Source organism: Adiantum capillus-veneris, chromosome 12, assembly GCF_014529385.1.
Source record: "Adiantum capillus-veneris isolate H3 chromosome 12, ASM1452938v2, whole genome shotgun sequence".
In the NCBI taxonomy this organism is placed as follows: Eukaryota; Viridiplantae; Streptophyta; class Polypodiopsida; order Polypodiales; family Pteridaceae; genus Adiantum; species Adiantum capillus-veneris.
In genome coordinates, this window is record NC_140942.1 from 51033600 (window position 1) to 51056570 (window position 22971).

At 40.1% G+C, this 22971-nt stretch overlaps 1 pseudogene; it reads right to left on the reverse strand.

Annotated features, from left to right (window-relative positions):
- Positions 1-5701: 5701 nt before the first annotated feature.
- Positions 5702-22971, reverse strand: part of LOC147445730 (uncharacterized) — a 36957-nt pseudogene continuing 19687 nt past the window's right edge.

Consider the following 22971-nt stretch of genomic DNA (forward strand, 5'->3'; position numbering starts at 1 on the left):
ACGAATACTTCATGTACGTGATGGATCACTTTTTATTGTCGATTCTGATGCTACAGGAAATATGACATATCAGTATAAGTGACTCCATAACTATCATCCACTGCCAGTTCAACGTGTTGTTTATCTTGCTGATGATACTACTTGTCAAGTAAAGGGTATTGGAGACTTATATCTTGGTACCTTATCTTCTTCCACTCGAATTTTGCGAGGAGTATTACATGTACCAGATCTTCAACGTAATCTTCTTTCAATTGCTAGACTTGTTGATCTTGGTCTGTTTGTTGGATTTGATCATACCAAATGTCAAATTGAGAAAGATGGACAGACTATAGCCACTGCTCCTCGAAACGGTAATTTGTTTGAACTCTCTCTCAACGATGCAGTAGCAAATATTGTCATTGCTCCAGGTGATCATGATTGCAAAGTATGGCACCACCGTTTTGTTCATGCTGATTTCTCAAAACTCCTTGATCTTCAACGTCGTGATCTTGTTCATGGCATGGATCTTAAAGCCCATCCCCATATGGGAATTTGTGAATTTTGTGCTCTTGGGAAACACAATCGTAAAACCTTTCCTCTTTCAAATACAACTCATTCTCATGACATATTGGATCTTGTTCATACTGATATATGTGGAACTCTATCTTCTTCGAGATCACAGTATCGCTACTTCATTACTTTCATTGATGATTTCTCAAGGTATACGACTGTATTTCTACTTAGACAAAAATCTGAAGCCTTATCTGTTTTCAAACAATTCCACAAGGCTGCGGAACTTCAAACTGGTCGTCGCCTTAAGAAGCTTCGTAGTCACAATGGAGGCGAATATGTTTCTCCAGAGTTTGTGAGTTACTCTGCTCACAGTGAAATTCATCATGAACACACTATTCCATATTCGCCTCAACAGAACGGTGTTGCAGAATGAAAGAATCGCACTATTCTCAATGTTGTAAGATGTATGCTGATTCATTCTAGCTTATCTCGTGTTTTCTAGGTTGAAGCTACTTTGACAGCAACATTTATTTAGAATCATCTTCCTACTATTGCACCCTCTGGTAAGATACCCATCACAGCATGGACAGGTGACATTCCTTCTGTATCTCATTTTCGAACCTTTGGATGTATTGCTTATATTCATGTTCCCAAAGAAACACGAACAAAGCTTGAAGCTCATGGTCTGAAAGTTATTTTTATTGGATATTCTGACACTTCCAAAGGCTACAAATTCTATGACCCTTCCTCCAAGAAAGTAATTGTGAATCGTGATGCTACTTTTAACGAACAGCTTATGGGAGGCTCATGGTCCATGGATGATTCTGATGATACTAAATCATTGCTTCAGGCTTTTCCATTTCTTTCAGAAGATGAAACTCTTTCTATAGAGAAACTTTCCTCTTCACAACCATCCATTCCAAATGTTGCCAATGATGACATTGATATTTTTGTTGATCTACCTTATTGATTTTAAACATGGCTCATGTCATGTTTATGATGACGATATTGCTGATAATGCTTTTTCTACTTCTGAAGATCCCGTTACTTATGATGCAGAAGCTATCTCTTCACCACAAAAGGATCAATGGCAAGAGGCTATGGAATCAGAGTACGGTTCTCTTATCTCTAAAGGTACATGGATACTAATTGAATTACCTCCTGGTCGTACAACTATTAAATGTAAGTGGGTGTATAAGACAAAAGTAAAAGCAGATGGATCTTTTGACAAGTTCAAGGTGCATTTAAGTTGCAAAAGGTTACTCCCAAGTAGCTAGTGTTGATTATCAAGAGACTTTTTCACCAGTTGTTTGGATTACAAGTGTTCGAGTTTTATTGGCATTTGCTGTTCAATTTGATTTAGAAGCTCATCAAATGGATGTGCGAACTTCTTTTCTTAATGGTGACTTGGAAGAGGAAATTTATATGGAACAACCAGAAGGGTTTGTTATTCCAGGTAAAGAAGACCTTGTTGCTCCACTCCATAGGCACTATATGGTCTCAAACAAGCTTCGCGAGCGTGGTATACAAAATTTGATCTTTTTCTCACCTCTAAAGGATTCATCTCTTGCTCGTCATACCCCAACTTATACATAAAACGCCAAGGTAGCAGTTTTGTGATTCTTGCTCTTTATGTGGATGATACCATCCTTGTTTCCAATGATTTGGGATTTCTTCAGCAAGTGAAAAAGTTATTGTCTTCTGCATTCGATATGGTGGATCTTGGAGAGATTCACTCTTGTCTTGGCATTCAAATCCAACGGAACCGTACAAAAGGTATTTTATTCCTTCGACAGTCAAAGTTTATTGCAGATACCATTCAAAAATTTGGTATGGAATGTGCACATTCAGCCAACATACCTTGTCTTGCGAGCTCTACGAAGAACACTTCTGACAATGGCGGTCAACTTGTCACAAATCAACCTTATGCTAACTTGATTGGATGTCTTCAGTTTGTTGGTATGAACACTCGTCTTGATATTTTGTTTGCTGCTAATTATCTTGGACAACATCTTGCATGTCCTTCTCTTAAGAATTGGTCTGCTGCAAACCGTGTATTAAAATACTTGAAAGGCACTACAGATTTTGGTTTAGTCTATCGACGACAACTCACATCGGACTCTATGCAATCTCTTTCTCTTTTGGGTTACACAGATGCAGACTGGGCAAGCTCACATTTATCTATGCGATCTACTAGTGGAAATTGCTTCTTTATAAATGGTTGTGTTGTTTCGTGGACCAACAAGAAACAACGTTGTGTTGCAGTTTCTACGACTGAGTCAGAATATGTTGCGGCATCACTTGTAGCTCGTGAGTTGATTTGGCTTCGACAAATGATGGTTGATATTGGTCACTCTCCTCTTTCTAGCACACCCTTGCGGTGTGACAACCAAACTGCTATTAGTCTTGCAAAAGACTATGTTCAACATAATAAGTCAAAGCACATTGCTGTCCATTATCATTATGTCAGGTATGAAGTACGCAAAGGAACCATTATGGTTGAACACTGTCCAAGTGACCAGATGATTGCAGACATTTTGGCCAAAGGCCTCAATGAGTCACGTTTCATCCTCTTGCGCTCGGAGCTTGGAGTTGCTTCGGCCTCACTCTTTCTAGATTAGCTTCTTTGCTATTGTAATAGCTTTTTACATATGACATTGTAATCGTTTAGGTACCATGCACTATGCACACTCCACATTTGCACATTGTGATATCTAAGTCACTTGAATATTTGTACATAGATGCACAATTCACTTTCACATCATCACCGCTAGTTCATATTTTCACATTGTATAGGAGGTTGGGTTTTTCCCTTGATCTCCCCAAGGGTTTTTTCATCCAAAGCTAGATACCTTTGTTTGAGTGGGGGTGTTGGAGCTATATATGGCTCACTCTACTGAACTTGGTCTCACCTATATATTTGTATCTTATCCTCAATATGAATCAGTCTTTGGGAGCGTATATGGTGTGTCTCTTGTCTCGTCTCTCTCTCTCTTTCTCTCTGCATCTCAACATGAAGTTGAGTCTTCATAATGTTGGTGATCTTGTTGATGTCACTCTTTACCGAAATGTTATTAATGCCATATTTATATATATGCAATACGAGGCCAGATATTCAATTTGCAGTTTCACATTATAATTTTTTTGCATAGCCTAGGGTCTAACAGCATTGGCAAGATATCAAGTGTTTATTTTGCTACTTGAGTGGCACTTTACATCTTGGGTTGTTTTATCCCAAGTGAGAATCATTGCTGCCGGATATACATGCTTTTTCAAACTCAGATTGGGCTAGTTGCTATGACACATGAGTGTCCATGAGTGGTTTTTGTTTCATCCTCAATGGCTCATGCATATCATGGTTGAGCAAGAAGTAAACTATTGTGGCCACTTCTAGTTGAGAGGTTGAATTTATGGCAGTCTTCACATCTATGGTTGAGTGTGTATGGGTCAAATGCTTTACAACTAATTTGTGTGTTGGATAGGATACTGCCAACATCATCTATCAAAGTGCATTGGCAGTTGCAAGGAACCCAGTTTTCCAATCTTGCAGAAAGCACATTGAGGTGCATTACCACTATGTGAGAGAGATACTTTTAGTACAAGAGATTAGCTTAACTTATGTGCCAACACATGAAAAACTTGGAGAATTTTTCACAGAGGCATTGTCTTGTGAGAAGTTCAAATCTTTGGGCTTATTCCCCTTTGTGGACTGATCATGTCCTCAAGGCATGGCACTTCCCTATACTCTATGTGCCAACCCTCGTTCATTGCATCACTCCTAGGGGGGATTTGTTACCATACATATGTGGTAGTGACATGTGTGAACACACTTAGGACTGTCGATGTATTTTTTCCCTCACTAGGAGGTTTTTCCCTCGTGCAATGTATATACGCCCATCACTCTAGGGCTATCTCATCTTTCATTGTGCACTAAGCAGTACCTACTCTTTGTTGTGTTATGAGCATTCAACATTCATCATTCAACTATTTTATTAGCATTGTGCTATTAATCTAAGCCAAGTACTTTCTCAGGGGCCCTTGAGGGTGGTAGACACCTGGCATGCGCTCTCTCTCTCTCTCTCTCACACACACACACACACACACACACACACACACTTACACACACACACACCGTGTTTAGTTTTAACAAGTAGTCATGTTTGTGGAAAGTACTAGATCTAAGCTTAAGTCATTAAACCCTTCCGATGCACTGGACGTTTTCTTATCTCCATATCTATCTTTTTTGACATAGTTTTTTTAGAGGTCCAAGCTACTACAATGCTATACCTCATGCTATACTTGCTCTGTTCTCCTCTCGTTAAACAAAATATCCACAAATTCTTCCACATTGGAAAGAACTTGGGATGCTCTTATTAAATTTTCCATCTCAGGATTCGAGCACCAATGTATTGAGGATCGAGTTTCTACTCGTTGCTGAGCTAACCAGTAGGCCCAAGACGGGCAGTTTCCTGAGGTGCGTGTCTCTCAATAAAAGAAGAGAAACATCCAACCTCATTCATATGGTGGTCCCCACCTTTTACTTGCATGCTTTCTCTGTTTTTTCATCGTCGCCCATCACTTATTCTTTTCATCCCCTTTTCTCCCCTTTACTTTTCAAAATAGCATCTCTTGTGATTTCCCCTGAATAAATCCTTCCAAAATTGAGCCCACATACTGCAAACATGTTTACAAGGTCTTCCATTATAGTTTAATATATCACACATGAGATTAAAAGTTGAATAATTTTTTGTTTTCTAAGCATCCACGGTGACCTTCCAATTTGGCCAAAATCTTGTTTGCTAGCATAGGAGGGAGTACCACAACACAAACATAAACGTTGGTGCCAAAATGTGAAAATTCTCTTCAACCACAAAATGCTCTCCAATAGAGGCAGTATTTAAACAGAAAAATAAGTGCTCTTAATATGGATGTTCATAACATATTAAGAAAAAGTAACATCATTTAGTTTTCCTCATGTTCATGAGTGCATTTCAAATCTTATGCAGCAATGTCGCTCTACATTTGAATTCGAGCATGACAGGAGTATGTAGTTTTTTGGATCTATCAATATAACCCACTCACAAAAAAACCATGAGACAAGAATATAAAATATTAAGGCTATAATTGCACTATCATGTCATATGTTTATACATAAACATGTGACTTAGTTATGATGTATATAAATGTTTATGTTGGCATAATCAATGGCTTATTGGACATTTGTGCCTGAAGCCTAAAGGGCTTCCCTTGTTTCTTGAAGGTAAAGAACAAGGCTCCCATCATCTTGTACGACAAGGTAGTTTCTAGACCAACAACCAGGTCCGCTACTGCATTGAGTAGGGGTCCACCAAAGTGGCTTACCATTACTATTATACACATCAAAAGTCCCATCTAGGTTGATGCGAGCATAACAATGTGCCCCATGTCTAAAGCATTTAGAATCTGGACATGCCCATATTGGATTTTCTGGACTACCATGGTATAACACCAAATTGCAATCATCTTGCATAATCAAGTAATATTCCTCACTAGGTGAGTATATGAGGTCCGGGTAATCAGTGTTAGCATCTCCACTCACAAGCACATTGATATCATAATTACATGTAAATAAACCATAATTCCATGGGCGACAATCTTGTAAAGTATCGTCTCGTGAATTGATGCTTGTTGTATTGCTAGTATTGAATGATGCTCTTGAAATATTGTTGGTTGTGTTGCTACGAATAATATGCCCATGTCGAGAAGGATGGATTTGATATTTGGTGTTGGTTGAGTTTCTTTTTCTTAAGGGAACACCTGAGTATAATTCAAAGTGAATGATTAGGTAGCAAAAATTATTTTCTAGATAAAGCAATTCTCAATTTAGAAACACTCTTTAATCAAATATCAAATGATCTCCTCAGAGACCGAGATCTCTCTCTCTCTCTCTCTCTCTCTCTCTCTCTCTCTCTCTAGCTCTCTCAACTTCTTGCTTACACAGTCTCCCCCTGGGCGAGGGCAGCCCTGTGGGGGGGCGTTAATCATCAGCTTTGCCCTCCCCTCCCCAGCCCACGACCTTTTAGCCCTGCACTCGGACCTGCTCTACCGACCTCGACCCGACTGTGTCGATGGTCTGCCTCAAATGCGGACCTCGTCACTTTGTGTTGATGCTCCGCCGACTTTGTCCTCGACCCAAGGGGCGTTGGTGACCTACCGACCTTGACCCAACTGCATCCTGTGTCGATTCTCTTTGAATGGAGATTCCCACACAAGACCTCTCAACATTTTAACAAAGAAACCCCACTATGAGCGAATCGGGGTTTCCCACACAAGTTTTGAGCCTCATTACACATAAATACGCCAACCTTTTGGTTCGACTCTCTGTGAATCAATGCCTGCAGACTTTGACCTCTCCATAGGAAAGATGACGACCCCGAAGACCCTCGCGAAAACACGGTTGAGTTTTGCCGCCATTTCTACAGCTCCGAATAAATGCGATCGAATCGAGTGCCCCGAAGCAACCCTTGATCGGGTCATGGAAGAGAATCGCGACCTCAAAGCTTGCCTTTGCAAGTTTGAGGCACGATTTGACTCCATGGTTGATCTCGCCACCAAAAAATTGAAAGAAGTTGAAGCGAAGGCCATCGCAACCCACTCGGCAACAATTGTGAAGGTGAAGACATGCGTGGAAGCACAGCTTCGAGTACGATGACTCCAAGAAGAAAATGCCCTAAAGGTCCGCATTGGTGGACTACCTCAAGCATGGGAAATGACCGAGAAAGACTTCTCGGCTCGCATCAATTTCCTCAATGAAACTCTCCAGCCGATCAAGCTCGAGTACAATGCGATAGAGTATATCATTTTGGGAGGCCCTAACAAGCCCATACCAAGTGGACATGCCATCCTTGAATTCAAAAGTTGAGAGGGTCGGCTCGAGCTTCTTCAACAATCACGTCTTCTCAAAGATACCAAGCTTTGGATTGCAGAAGATTTCACTCGGTTACAACTCAAAAACAAAAGTTGAGAACTCAAGAAGGTATATGAAGCCCGCAAACAAGGAAAATGGGCAGTCTGTCGAGGCAGTAAAGCCATCATCTAGGAGTTTTGAAATCCCAAACCAGCCCTCCCCACAGTTGACTCCCCCTAGGTTTCTATTGTCTTCTCTCATCTCCCTAACGGACCCTCAATCCTTAACTGATATGTATCGTCATCTTTCGCTTTATGTGCAACCGTTGTAATGTTTGCTTTTGGTCCCATTGGTCATATCTGACCTCTGTGGACGATAATTCAATCTATCTATCTATCTCCCCACCCCCCACAAGTATGGGTTTCTCCAATTTCCACCCACATTTACTTTTTTTAGGAAAGTTTGGTCACTTCTTTGAAGCTCATCCCTGGAAAATTGTATGAAAAAAACATTATGGTCCTATGAAAACATTGATATGGCTAGGGTCTTATCTCTCTCTCTCTCTCTCTCTCTCTCTCTCTCTCTCTCTCTCACACACACACACACACACACACACACACACACACACACACACACGCGCTGTTGAAATGTGTGCGGTCTAGCTGGGAAGGTGCAGAGCCTATGGCTGTGAGAGTTCGTGATGAGAGTCACACTTTGTGAGAAAGTGTTTGTGGAGAATCACCAACCTCTTTCTAAGGGTGATAGGAAATCTAAGAGCGTTCGTGACAACAAAGTCACAAACCCTCTTTCCTATCATGCTTGGAGTTTGCTTGTTCTCATAGTCAAGATTATGATGAGAGGATCACCAAATCACATTCAATTTCACTTTACAAGACCATTTAAAAACACTAAGTTTTAGCCATGAAACCTCAAGGCTCATACAAGCACAATTCTCAATCAAAACCCGAACCTCTTTCATGGTATCATGTAGCCTCGCCCCCAATTACATAGTCGTAACATCAAACAGTTGAAAGGAATGCTCGAGCTTTCACCTTCTTGGCAACCATTTTTTGATTTTTCTGAGATTTAAGAGCGTCTATATTGAAGCTCAAACACCATTTTGATAAGGGGAAACCCTAATTCACTCCTTCACAAGCTCAGATACAAGATTGCGAAGAGGCGGGACTGCAACACACATAGTTTGAGCAACCATGGAAGCTATTGAACAGTAGTGCAAAATTGCTGGTTTTTTCTGTAAAAAGCAGCCCTCTCTCTCTCTTACCCACGGTATTTTCAGCTGATGTGTCAAGTTTTGGGCCATTTTACCACTTTGGACCAAAACTAGGTCATTTCCAGCTTATTTTTTACCCAAAAAATACCATTTTTGATGCGAAAAATTCCAAACGGAGTCAAAAAAATCCCTTAATTTGTGGGATCGCTTGCATAAGCATAAAAAGCATAGATAAGTATCATTTTTCATCAATATACCATTTTGGATCACTTTCCATGCAATTCTGCAACGACACCTGTTAGCTGCTATTTTTGACAGTTTTTGTCCGTATCACTCTTTATAGGAGAGATGAGTGTGCCACCATGAGACACTTGGACTATGTACATTGTCAAACCAAATTAAGCATCTTATCAAGTGGAAAAGCATGCAAATGTTCCACATCTAGGGCCACGACTCCCCGGATAGGTATGTACATGATAATGACCGCAGTAGACGCTTCAACATATATCACAATATGTACATGATTGCTTTTATTTGCATACATCGAGAAGTGTCAAGAGTGAGGTGAATGTTTTTTTTTTCACACTATGTACCTCCCACGGCACGAAATTCACCCCCTCTGAGCTTGCACATCCTCCGGTATGTGCCAGAAAAACATTTGTAGAGCATCAAAACTCATGGTCAAATGCCATATTCTCACTTTCATCCTCAGTTTGCATATAGTTGGCTTCATCATTCTCTTCACTTGGTCGCATCAAATGGATCAGCATCCCCTCTTCTTTTGAATACTTTAATTATTTTTCCTGCAATGGGAATTTTCAGTTCCTTCCCATATAGTTCATGCAAGGTGTAAGTTGCATTTCCATGCACATGTTTGACAACATAAGGACCAAACCATGTCTTTTCAAGCTTCCTTATTGTAGAGTGCTGGTTTTCAAGGCTACTATTGTACACCAACACCCAATCACCTTCTTCAATGTCTTTTGTCAAATCTGTCTTTGTTTTTCAACCTTGCATTCTTTAGTCGAGCTTTTGCAAGCTCAATGTCTTCAAGCCTTCTTTCCTATTTTCGTATCCGCAATGCAAGAAGGTCTTATCTACTCATTCCATCTTCCCATGGCAATACATTCCATGTAGGAACTACATCTTCAATTGGCATCACAGGTCTTTGACCATACATTAATTCAATCGGCATATAGCCAATGACAATGCAAATGGCAGTAACCTTGGCCACTCTCCAAGCTTACCTTCACAAGCCTTAGCTAAAGCTTTGATTATTGGAGGATGCCCTCTTTCACTTTTTCCATTTCCCTCTGGGTTATAAGCACAAGTTAAAGCTAGTTTGATACCCATTCTAGGGAAGAATTCCCTTGCTTCATCAGCATCCAATTCTCCTCTATCTGCAGTTATCTTTCCTAGACACCCATAGCGACAGATCACATCTTCAAGAAGAAATTTACATACAGCTTATGTACTCTTTGTCCTCAATGCACGCCTTTCAACTTGATTAGACAAATCTTCTCTTGCAAGCACCAAATAGCTCATTTTCCAAAGTCCCAAAGGCATTGTAACCAAGTCCACAACTCATTTGTAATGCATGGCTAATGGATACGTAGGATGTAGTCCATCACGATGCCGTACATTTGAATACATTTGGCATGTCACAAAAGACTCCACAAACTCAGGCACATCCTTATACATCCCTTTCCACCAATACCTTTCTTTTACTTTGGCAAATGTTGCCCATACACCTCGATATCTAGCCCATAAACTTTCATGGAACTCCTTGATGATTTGTTGTTGAGTAACCTTATCACATACTATGCGCAATGGTGTTCCATCTCTTCGTTTAGGATGCTTCCATAAGTAGCAATCCCTCAAGAAGTATCTATATGATTTTCTTCTTATCCTCTTAAATTCCTGCTCAGTCCAATCATCATGCTTCTGCAGAGTACTTAAGTAGCGACCTATGAAGAGCCATTCATCCTCATATAGTTCCTCTGAAAAGGACTCAAGTGAAGACACAAAACATGCATGACTACTCTTTGCATGATCAATAGTGTAAAACTTTGCGCCTACATCATCTCCGTCAATAATCATGTCCTGCTCATCTTCATGCCTTACCCTAGATAGCATATCTGCCATTGGATTGCCTTTCCATGCAATATGCTTGAGCTCCTGATTCAAGGACTTTATGTAGGCTATCCATCGCAGCATTGCAATATCAAGAGTCGAGTAGTTTGTGATCATTCCAAGAAGAGGCAAACAATCAGTTTCCACAACCACTGACGCCCATATCAAGTACTCCTTGTCACACCTCAATGTTGTAACCACCCCCCATAGTTCCCTTTTTACTTGTGCATAATCTCGTTGGCAAGAACTCAGAATCTTGGCTCCAAATCTCACCACATACCTTTTTCCCTCATTATCATCTTGCCCTACTGCCCATCCTATCCCTGTAGGACTCGTGTCCACTGTCACAATGACAGGTCTCTCACATGCATAGTCTACCTTTCTCAAGGTTGGCGATGAAAGAAGTAGCTTCTTTAGCTTTCTCATGGCTTTTGTGTGCTCTTCTTCCCATCAAAACTTCTGATTGTTTGTCAACAAACTATAAAGGGGATCTGCTACATGTGCATAATGTGGAATCCAAATAAGATAGAAGACACAAGCACCCAGAATCTTCGAGCTTCATTTATACTTGTACATGTTTCTTTCATGTTTTTTATTGCATCCATCTTTTTTGGACAAGGCCTTCTACCATAAGGACCACACATATGCCCCACAATCAACACTTCATTAACACCAAATACAGATTTTTGCCCTGACAAGGTAAGAGTAACTTCTTGCTGCTTTGACAAAATATTCTCACAATCTTTGATATGGTCTGCAACAAGCTTACGGCACCCCCTTGAATCCATAGATTCATCTTTATCTTTGTCTTCACATCCTTTGATGGGCACATCATCAAGAAATGGCATTGTGATTTGAGGTATGAAGTCACGTAGAACCTTGTTCATCCCATTCATCATATGTGCAACTGATGTTTTTGCTCCTTGAGGTAAGGTACACATCCTTACCAGGCCCAAATGTGTTTTCATAGTTGTCAGATCTCTGCTCTCAACATCTAGCTGAAATTGATCATACCCTGAATAGAGATCTCCCATTGAGTAAATTGACCTTCGTGCAATGCCTCTCTAAACTCATCCACTATAGGTCTTGTACCCACATTCCTGATGGTAACCTTGTTTACAGGTTTCATATCTTGTATGAACCGCAAAGCTCCATTCTTCTTAGGCACAACGAACCACCTATTTGAATATGGCGCACAAGAGGGCTCCAAGATACCCATGATAATCTTTTCATTGAATAGTCCTATTAACTTTGGCAAATGTACTTTCAGAACCGGAACTGGGCATAGATTCCAAGGTACATGAGGGATAGTAAAGATCAGCATAGGTGCAACAACATTAGGATCAACACACCCTATCTCATGTGACTAGAAAGAAAAAGCCTTACCATGTCTTGAAAGCATTCCTTTAAAACTCTTCTTCTCTTCTTTTGTTAAAAACTCTTCACAACCAACTTTTATCTCTTTTAGGGATTCCATTTTGAACTTGTATCCAGTTCTTTTTGGATCCCTGAGACTCAGCTGCAAAGAAGCTTGCTCTAGCTTTTTCCTGCAATCTCATGGTAAAGGTAAGGCCACTGGTATCACTTTCTTTGCCACTATTCTGTACTTGGTCTCCACATGCACTTTCGGTCTTTCATTAGCATTGAAATCTTTTTGATCTTCAAAAGCCTCAATCACATCATACATTTCCATAGAGAATACTTCCACAATGTGGGTTCCATCTTGCATGCTAGGATCCATTATAGCTTCAATCTCAAGCGTAGTATCTACATGAGAAACTTGTTCAAAGAAACCTAAAATGTATTCACTATCCTCTATGAAACCATTTTCTTTCATGTATTTCTTTACACTATATACATATTGTCGCAGACTTCTTTTCATATCCTCAAGCTTCAAAAAACATACTGACCCATGCTCTGTTATTCCCTGGAAACTTGTAGAAAAAGCTTCTTCTCGCTTTGGGTCAGGCGAGAATCTTTTTATTTGTGCCATTGCAATCCCACTTCACAATGGTACATGGCCAAAACCCCTTGTCTCCCTGTACTCTTTGAACTCTTTGTTCACTTTTGGTAGAGGATACTCATGAAGACTATTGCGGTTCCTCTCGTGATTCACACACAGTCAAAAATTGCACAGCTCGCTTCGCATCTCTGCTCTTTACCCTAGCATAAGCAAAACCATCATCCAAGACCTTTGTTTCCATGTGAACGGCTGTGATGTATGGTTGCCCAAGGATAAGAGGATAGGTAGACATCTCCTGCACAAAGAAGTTTTGCTCATCCTTCACATTACCAATTGTCACTTTCACATTTTAACAAGCTCGATACAACTCTCCTGATGAGTTATTTGCATCTCTAATCATCCACCCATGGTCTGTGTCTATCGGCCACTTACCCTTCATGTAAAGACTCTTGGGCATACGATTGATCTCAGAGCCATGATCTATTAATGCAACATATGGCTCCTCAAGATCACCCACCTTGACTGAGGTTTCTATTGTAGCTCTTGCCCAATGACTTTTGGAGTAGTGGCTTTTGTAGGAGGCTTCATCATCATCACCATCATCTACAAATCTAGCATGTGCATCTCTTTGAGAAGAGTGGTAGCATCCTACCACACTTTCATCCCAATCACTCTCTTGGACATGTATTCCATTTGCCTTAAGTGACTCCCCTTCACCCCTAGATTGTGGAGGAATAGACTCAGTGAAAGTTTGCCTCTTTATTTTTATGATATCTATGATTTCTTCATGAAACTCGCACTTAGCAATGCCAAGAACCTCACCCAAGGTAAACTCAACTTTGCTATTCAAAATACTTACCTCCAATACCTACTTTAAGTTTGTGCCAGCTTCAATGTCAGATTGTAGTTTGTATGTAGCCTTTTGCTTTAGCTTTTCCTTGCTCTTTCTTCTTCTCTGTAGATGCCTCTTCCATAGGAATCTCAGGAGGAGGAGGCACATGTGGTGGAGCCTCATAAGAAGGTCCTGGATCCTTTCTTCCACCAACTCTTGTAACCCTCTTTGAAGTAGAAGGACCTGCATCTCCATTCTCACATCTGCGCTTCTCTTCCACAATTGCTTCATTGTTATAGCATTTTGATAGATAGGCATGCATTGATAAAGAGTCCACAGGGTCATCCCAACCTGTTGTATGGCGTATGCAATCACCAGCTTCATGTAATACCTGTTTAGTTACCTTCCCTTTTTTGGCTGAGGCTACTGCATATATGGACACAAGCTATCAACCTCCTCAAAATCATCTGGAGTATACTTTAACACTTTCTTTTGAATTAGCTCTATCTTTGCCCCATAGGTAGTAGCCTCCACTACAGAAATAGCATGACTAGTTGCCATATCCTCCACTTCTGCATACCTTCTTTTCCAAAGTTAGTTCCTAATGGCATACCTGTCTCCCACAGATGGATCTTGCCATCCTTAAAAAACACAAGGTCTCTTTTTAAGGAATCACTAAAGCTATCACAATCCTTTCTGCCATGGTCTGTGCCATCACACCATATGCATATGTGCACAAATCCTTCTTTGCTTTGGGATTTTTTTCCTGCAACAACAAGTTGTCCTTTCTCTTCAAGACTTGTTAGCTTTTACTTCATTTCTCGCATGCCCTTAACAAGCTCATCAAGCATTGAATTATCACCTTTTTGACTCACAACAGTAGGCTTTGGTGGAATCTCTGGCGTGCTAGGAGGAGAGGTAATTCCATTCACCACCATCTTGTCCCTACAACGTTGCCTCTTAGCAAGCAATGAGACTGCGTCCTCAACCTCTTTTCACTTAGACCCTGTTCTGTATTCTTGTCTTTAAGGAGTAGCTCTAGCTTTTCTTGGAGCTCATGACCTGCAGCTTGAAGGAACAATTCGTTCTTTTCACTATCCAAAGTGGCTCTCTCTGTTCCTAACATTTGAGCATAGCGCCGCTCAAACTCTCTCAACAGTTCGTTGATGGAAAGTCCTTCTTCTAGCTTTGCAACCCATTTCAAAAAGGTCCTTTTTGTAACCCTTTCAGAGTCCTCCATGAAGTATTCCTCCTTTAGGGATAATTTGAATTGCTCCCAACCTTCTCCATGCTCCTCCTTGATTCCGCTTACATGGTCTGTAATCACGGGGACCACAACAAGCTCAAAACTATGAATCATGTCCACCTCTAGAACCCGTTGTAGCTCCATCTCCTTTACATAACCACAAAGAAAATTTGTGACATCTTTACCTTCAAATTGGTCCATTTTGTTCACAATAGCTTGAAGGGATTTTGTTGCTGAAACCTCCCTTCTTTCTGCCCTATTGTTGTTGCATAAACATGGCCAATGCTTGAAACATTTGCATTGTGCCTTGATCAAAATGAATGCTTATTGCTCTTGTTGGTCCATAGATTTAATTATTTGTAATTAAACCTTTAAAACCAAGTTTTTGAACCCCAACCCCAGCTGCTTCGCGTCGAGTTCACCAGAAATGTCGGAATGTGTGCGGTCTAGTTGGGAAGGTGCAGAACCTCTGGCAGTGCGAGTTCGTCATGAGAGTCACAAACACTTTGTGAGAAAGAATTTATGGAGAATCACCAACCTCTTTCTAAGGGTGATATAAAATCAAAGAGCATTCGTGACAACAAAGTCACAAACCCTCTTTCCTATCACAAACCCTCTGCTTGTTCTCGTAGTCGAGATTGTGATGAGAGGATCACCGAATCACATTCAATTTCACTTTACAAGACCATTTAAAAACACTAAAATTTCAGCCATGAAACCTCAATGCTCATACAAGCACAATTCTCAATCAAAACCCAAACCTCTTTCATGGTATCATGTAGCCTCGCCCCCAATTACATAGTCCTAACATCAAGGAGTTGAAAGGAATGCTCGAGCTTCCACCTTCTTGGCGACCATTTTCTAATTTTGCAGAGATTTAAGAGATTCAATATTGACGCCAAAACACCATTTTGATAAGGGGAAACCCTAATTCACTCCCTCACAAACTTAGATACAAGATTGCGAAGAGGCAGGACTGCAGCATACATAGATTGAGCAACCATGGAAGCTATTGAACAGTAGTCCAAAATTTCTGTTTTTTTATGTAAAAAGAAGCCCTCTCTCTCTTACCCACAGAATTTTCAGCTGATGTGTCAATTTTTGGGCCATTTTGCCACTTTGGACCAAAACTAGGTCATTTTCAGGTCATTTTTGACCCAAAAAATGCCATTTTTGCTGCAAAAAATCCCAAACGGAGTCAGAAAAATCCCTAAATTTGTGGGATCACTCTCATAAACATAAAAATAATAGATAAGTATCATTTTTCATCAATATACCATTTTGGGTCACTTTCCATGCAATTCTGCAACGGCCCCTGTTAACTGCTATTTTTGACATTTTTTGCCCGCATCACTCTTTATAGGAGAGATGAGTGTGCCACCATGAAACACTTGGAATATGTACATTTTCAAACCTAATTAAGCATTTTATCAAATGGAAAAGCATGCAAATGCACCACATCCAGGGCCACGACACCCCGGATAGGTATGTACACGATAATGACCAGAGTAGACGCTTCAACATATATCACAATATGTACATAATTGCTTTTATTTGCATACATCGAGAAGTGTCAAGAGTGAAGTGAATGTTTTTATTTCACACTATGTACGTGCCACGGCACGACAGCGTACACAAACCTTTGTCTCTCACACATGTGCCCCATACAAGGGGTAGTTCTCTCTCTCTCTCTCTCTCTCTCTCTATATATATATATATATATAGATATATATATATAGATATATATATAACACATACATATATATGTGTGTGTGTGTGTGTGTGTGTGTGGGGGGGGGGGGGGGGGGGGGGGGGGGGGGGGGGGGGGGGGGGGGGGGAGGGGCTATGCCACCTCTATTTTGATTTAAGGAATTAATATATGTGAAAATCGATACACAATAGTACTTGTAACCACTGAAAGCTCATCATGACGGTTAGAATTATTATCTGAGCTACCCTTTGCCTCTTCTCTGTTAGGGGTGGATGCTCCACCATCAGTTCCACCTATCCTCTCCACCCAATAATAGAATTGTGCAGAGAGACCTTCTTGAACTAAGTTTGGATCGTCTGCACCCTCCACCACAACTCCAAATCCGTATCCATTTCTAATTTGATTTCGAATGGTGTCAAGCATATTGTTGATAAATACATGGACATAAAAAGGACAAAAATGGAAATTACTCTAACGTTCTAGAGCTTCAATCAATTCAAAGGTATGTGAGTTGAGATGTGGAATCTTTTTCCCACCTTGATTAAGGATTGAATGTTGGATATTATGTGATTTTTAAAATTATCTTTAAGCTCAATTTTCATGAGATGATTTTGAGGTTCTATATGCTGGACTAATAGTGTTCATAATGATAATGAGATTTGTGTACAATGTACTTGTCGGAGTGTGTGTATCATAGCTATGGGGAGAGGAACATAGTGAACGTGCTTGAACAAGGTCATATCCAAGGATTGTTCCAACACCTTCTCCAAAGCATGTGCCAGTATCGTGAAGCATTAAAGTGGTATGAAGACTTATTGTATTCGAGATGTCAGCATCTATGGAAGATATGAATCCTGGTGGATAGTATTCATCACTATGAATAGGTGTTGTCATAAAGTCCTCAATGTCGCTAATTGCCTCTTCCTGTGCCTACACATTTAAAGATATGAAATTTACTAATGACTACAATAAGCTCGAGTGAAAATATAGCAAATGACACTTGACAAGGTTTTGAGCATTGCAAATATTGACATTTGAACGACCTTTAATGCCTCATCTATTGGCCTTAGTTACTGACCTTGCTTTGTTTTTTACCTACAAAAATTGACAGAGTTCAAAGGTCTACAGAGGACATAGTACTCATACCATTAAGAAATCTGTCGACACTTCTTTTGGATGAGGTGAAATACCAAATTTCTCACCTACGTAGTGCAGAGTCATGATAAGTGATATTAGACACCCTTTCACTTCCACCCCCCCCCCCCCCCCCCCCCCCCCCCCCCCCCCCCCCCCCCCCCCCTCCCTGCATTTTTCTCAAATCCCCCTACTTTGATAGTTACATTAGCATGTTGAATGCTCGATCAAGATTTTAGTTATCACCACCAAGATGCTATGCCAATGGTAAGGTGTTCACCTATAGGCATGTTGATGAGAGTTCCTAGAGTGATGAGATGCAAAGTTGGTTCGATTCAATTTTGTACTGGTTTCTAGCATGCATTCTCACTTGACATTTAGAGTTGTGTCCCACTGAACTCTTAGAGGGGCTTCAACACTTCAAGTTTAGATGCACTAGAAGTGCAATATTGTGGTCTTTATATGACACCTAAACTATTGTGAAAATTCTCACAATCATGTGTACATGCCTAATTAAGAACCTTTCACCTACAAGTCATGACAATAGCATCTCAATGGGTGGTTCCTTTGGAGACTTTCCCATCAATTTCCTAGAGGATTCCTATCAAAAAGTGTGGACAAGTAGTCTGAGCAAAAAAAAAGTGGAAAATTACCAACAACTTTCCATGATGTTGAAGTGCTAGATGTGTACTCCATGGAACCCTATGATCACCAAGCAATGAGCACCTTAAACCTTTGTAGCCACTCATAGGGATAGGTATCTATAGAGGACATGTGCATGGATGCATGCATGCAAGAGAGAAGGAGACCTAGATTTGTTGGAGATCTAGGTGAGTAATCCGCACGCTCCTTATTCTCTATTTATGTAAAGAATATGTGAGTTAGTGATGGTTTAGTAACATGCATCCGGCTAGATATCATGAACCCAAACAATCTCCCACTTGAAGGACAACATGTCCCAAGTGTCCTATATATGTACAACCATGAGGCATTCCAATGGCTTCACCCTACACCCATCATCTCAATGCAATGTGGTGTAAGCCACTCCAAGGCTAGGATCTTCATGAGAGCATCTATAGGGTTGTCATTCGTAAGAATTTTGACTATCTTGATGCACTTACTATCTGGTATATCCCGTAAGGATAGGCTCTTCATGAAATCATCTATAGGGTTGTCATTCATAAGAACCTTGAGTATCTTGATGCACTTACTAGCTAGTATGTCCCCTATCACATGATATCATACCTCTATGTGTTTTGACTTGGAGTGAAAAGCAAGGGTTGTTTTCTAATGCAATAGCACTCTGACTATCACAAGTAGAATTGGAGTTTGATAAATGCCAAGGTCTCTCACTAGATGATCTAACCATACAACTTCCTTCCTAGCACTAGAAACTACAACATACTCTACCTTTATGCAGGAAGATGAAGTGCAATACTGGAGACATGATCTCCATGACATGGTTGCTCCCACAAATAGGAATGCATACCAATATGTGGATCTTTGACTATCCACAAAACCCACATAGTCTGCATTCGTGTAATCCACTATGGATACATCACTATTACCAAAGCCTAAGCACCTACTTGCTATATCCTTAAGGTATCTTAGAATGTGCTTCACTAATTCATACTATGTCCTACCAAGGTTTTCCATAAATCTATTAACCGCTCCCACTACAAATGTAATGTTTTCTCTAGTGGCTACCATGGCGCACATTAGACAACCTACTTGTGATGAATATGGCACCTTTGTCATTTATTCAATCATATCATTAAACTTGGGAGAATCATTCTTGCTAAGTTTCTCATATGCTTGCATTAGGGTACTCAATGTAGCTTATTAAAACATTTCAAGGCCTTGTCGATATATGTTTCCTTATATACTTTTTGTATTCCTCTTTTCCCATCGCTCTTGATATGCATACCAAGAAAATGACTTGCATCTCCCAAATTTTTCATAGAAAACTCTATGCTAAGTGACTTGCTTAAAATCGCAATCTTGTCTAGATTGGACTTTTTGGCAATGAGGATATCATCCGCATAAAGTATCAAGGTGATATAAGTGAACCATCATTTATCTTTTGGGTATACAAGCAATGATCTTTGTGCCTCTGCACTTAACCTGAAACTTGCAAGTGCTTGTGAAATTTTTCATACCACTTTCTTGAGCCTTGCTTTAGGCCATACAACACCCTATGTGGTCTAAACAGTAGTTACACATACATGACCTCACATTTTCAATAAATTTCAAGTCAATATGAGTCACCTAGGCTTGATTGAACCATGCATACAAGAATAAATAAAGAACCATTCCCTATGGGGAGTAACATGGAAATTGGCACATGAGTGAATGATTGAATTTTTGGCATAGCACTCATCGAGAGCCAATAAAGCATCTAGACTCAAGTGAGCAATGGATATGAAGACATATGATGGCCATGTCACATCAGAAACAACCTCAGCTAGTGGAGACTCAGCTACATTGAGCTCTTCAATCTTCACACTTTTTTGGGAGGTCAAACTTGAGAATGGTTTTATCCTTTTTACTTTATATATGGAAAATTATTTCTTAAAATGGCCTTTCTTGTGGAAATGATAGCATTCCATATTTTGCAGGTCACATTCATGACTCTTGCTACAAGCATTCTTACGACCAAGGAAATGGATTTAAGTTGATCCTCAAAATTGAGTCCCTTAAATGAAAGGTCCGTAATTATGCTAGTGAACTCATTCAAGTATGAGCTGACACTGTTATCCTCTTTCTCCCACTGAGCATCAATGTAAGTACCCACTCTATGCTCTTTCATTTGAGTCTTACCATACACCGAGCGACATTTTCCAAGTAAACTAAGATATGATCAAATATTTATGTGGAATGGGCCTATGTTGTCCTAGAATTTTGACATGGGAAACTTCTCTACTGATCATAATTCTCTCAACTTCTCTTCTACTCTCTCTCTCTCTCTCTCTCTCATACGCAAAACTACCTTTAAAGCCTAATAGAGTAGTGATCTATCTGTGCCAACTCTTATTTTTATGTCATTATTTGCGAGACGTGACTTGTGAGTCTTTTACTCTAAGAGTTATAGGGAAAACCCATTCCACATGCTCTTTGTCTCTCTTCTCACATGCCTTGGATACCAGAGTTGCATTCTTTAGCTCTCTATAATAGGTGGCTTCATCATCACACTGACTTATATGGATATAAAATTATCATTGGGATCAAATCTTGTTGTTGGTCAGATGCATATGTAGATGATGTTTACAAACCTACAAAATTCTTTTGGGCAATGAAAAAGCTACAAGGTTTATTTTACTTGAAACACAAGAAAGAACAAGCTCAAGAGTCCACTGCCAGGCTTGCTAGCACCTACCTCTCTAGTGGAGAACCCCATCATCACATGGTTTGATATGCCACATCAGTCACAACACCATGGCTGATGGGCAAGAGGAAATAAAGGGGATTCAAAGCATAAGGAATAAGGATAGAATATAGAAGGAGAGTAGATGTGAATCTTACATAGAGGAGACGGAATCTCCATGGCAAGGAATCTTGATCGCTCTCTCACTACAAGAGGCTATTCATATTAGCGACCCTCACACAGCGACGCTCAAAAAAAAAATTCCCGGCATCGCTATAAGCGTCGCTATGAGCGTCGCAGGCTGGGCTAAAAAAATAACAGAGAGCGCCCAAAAACTCAGATCTCAGATCTGAGTTTTTCAGCGCCCTCAAGCAAGAGCAGGTAACGCTCTCCCTCTCTCTCTCTCTCTCTCTTTCTTCACCACACACACACACACACACACACACACACACACACACACACACACACACACACACACACACGAGGAGAGGAAGGAGAGCCAGGTATGCTCCTTCCCTCTCCTCACTCTCATGTTCCCTTCCCCTCTTTCTCTCTCCCTCTCTCTCTCTCTCTCTCTCTCTCTCTCTCACACACACACACACACACACACATAGAGTTTTTGAGAGAGAGAGAGAGAGAGAGAGAGTACAAATATAAACAAAAGCGCACACACATACATAAACAAAGAATGCACACACACATTGAGAGAGGAAAAGAGAGAGAGAGAATGCATAAACAAAAAACGCACACATTGAGAGAGGAAAAGAGAGAGAGAACATGCATAAACAAAAAACGCACACATTGAGAGAGGAAAAGAGAGAGAAAACATGCATAAACAAAAAAATGCACACACATTGAGAGAGAAAGAGAGAGAAACTAATTTAACGTCATAGGAAACTAATTAAAATTAAAAGACCTAAAGATCTAGCTGACGAGGAGTTGAACTCAAGACCTATTATTCAAGAGGGAAATGGCATAACCAATCTATCATACTTGGCATGGGTGATAGAAAGGTTATACCATTTATCTCTTTTTATTGGCACACACATCCACACACGCGCACACACACAAGAAGAAGAGAGTTATAACGTCGTAGGAAACTATCCTAAAAGACGTTAAAGTTTAGGTTAGATGTAGAATTACGATAAATTAGATTTAGGTTTATTTAAGTTAAATTAGATTACATTTAGGTTTATTTTTAGTTAGATTTACGTTTATTTACGCTAGATTTAGATTTACATTATATTAGATTAGATTTAGGTCTCCATAGACTGCGATGCCTGCATGAAGCGGGTGAAGAAAGCCCTCAATGGAATTTAGGGTATTGCTGCCTTCACTCATGGTGGGCTCCATCGATCCAAAAGTACTGGTGAAATGTCTTCAGAAGATAGGGAAGAAGGTGGATCTTTAGGGCGCCAAGAGTCACTACATCCCCGACAATGACCATCTAGACAACCTCTAGTCATTCAACAACAACTTCAAAGTTAGTAACAAGAGCAAGAACGGTCCAAAGGGCCAATTGCTGTCGTCAAATGTGGATGGATATGAGGTAGCGTCACCGCCGGAAGTTAACTCTCACATCTTTAGTGATGAGAATGCCAACTCTTGCCGAGTTATGTGAAAAATAAGTTTTAAGGTTCTTATAATCCCTGTTAGTTTAGTTCTTTGTTTTTAATATAACATAATTTACGTTAGATTTAGATTTATGTTATATTAGATTAGACTTAGGTTTATTTAGGTTTACCCCCCCCCCCCCACACACACACACACACAAGAAGAAGAGAGTTTTAACGTCGTAAGAAACTATCCCAAAAGACGTTAAAGATTAGGTTAGATGTAGACTTATGTTAAATTAGATTTAGGTTTATTTTTAGTTAGATTTACCTTTATTTAGATTTACGCTTATTTACGTTAGATCAAGTCCACGCTTATTTACGTTAGATTTTGCGAAACTTGGGGATGGACTACAATTCTATCCA